We start from the raw sequence: 1,245 nt of genomic DNA, 5'->3' as shown, positions 1-1,245 counted from the left end.
CATCTCAGAGCCGGGAGCCTGCTTGACAGTCTCTCTCTCTCTCTCTCTCTCTCTCTCTCTCTCTCCCTCTCTCTCTCTCTCTCTGCCCCTCCCGGCTTGCATTCTGTCTCTCTCTGTCTCTCAAAAATGAATATTTAAAAAAACTATAAATAAATAAATGTGTCCTGAAGTTAGGACAAGGCACATGCTTCTTTGAGTTGTCACAATCTTTGTCCCTTTGCAGGCTCCTCTTCCGCCGTCCTATTCTGAAGTCTTTATAAACCACCTTCCAGGGCAACTGGCTGGCTCAGTCAGTTGAGCAACTGACTTCTGCTCAGGTCACTATCTCAGGGTTCGTGAGTTCTAGCCTCTCTTTGTGTGAGCTTGACCCGTGCTTCACGTGAACTTGAGCCCTGCATTAGGTGAACAGGCGCCCTGCTTTGGGTGAGCCCCTCTTCTCTCTCTCTCTGTACCGCTCGCTCACTTGCGCCCTCTATCTCCTTCTCAAAAACCAACCAAACCCCCAAATAACAGGTTCCAGTGGATTTTTCCTAACTCTTGAAATAGATGTCACCTTTTCCTATTGTGTGAAGAAAACAGGTGATGAGAGTGACCTTACAGTAGTCAAGGGACTTCTAAGGCTGCTCCGCATTCCTGCTTGGAATCCACCCAGGGATGTGTTACTGCACCACACCCGCAGAGCTCACCACTATGCCTGAAACCACATAAGCCCCTTGACCGGTTCTTTTATGAGTTAATCACAGGGCATGGAAAAAATATTTTCACATTTGGAAAAAGAAAAGGGGGCAAGGGGAGGAACAAGAAAAAAAGGGAATTCTTATTATCATCCAAGATGTTTTCAGTATTTTCTTTGTTCTGATGCTTTTGTTAGAAGTAATTTTCCTTCAATTCTCTTACTATATTTTGGTTTCTTTGTATTTATTTTTTGTTTCAATTGTAGTTAATTTAGTATTTCTTTTTCTCTTTCTTCTTAACCCCCTGGACTTTGTCAACTGGACTTTGTTGCTTTGTCAGAGCCACAGAGCATGAATTATTTGAGTGATTATTTGCTTAATTTCTACAAGGAAGGTTCATACATAACTGGTACCCTTCTAAATGCCTAAGAGAGGTGTGAATTTATTATATATAATAGAGACTTAGGTCATTAAAGCTCAATTCTCTCCTGGAATCTAAGTTGAGAAAGTCTGAATTTGACATCACTCAGTAGATGCGTTGCACATAGAAAGTTCTCCATAAGTGTTTAAA

This window comes from Crocuta crocuta, unplaced genomic scaffold, assembly GCF_008692635.1.
Source record: "Crocuta crocuta isolate KB4526 unplaced genomic scaffold, BGI_CrCroc_1.0 scaffold25, whole genome shotgun sequence".
Classification (NCBI taxonomy): domain Eukaryota; kingdom Metazoa; phylum Chordata; class Mammalia; order Carnivora; family Hyaenidae; genus Crocuta; species Crocuta crocuta.
Note: the sequence above shows the minus strand (reverse complement) of the source record.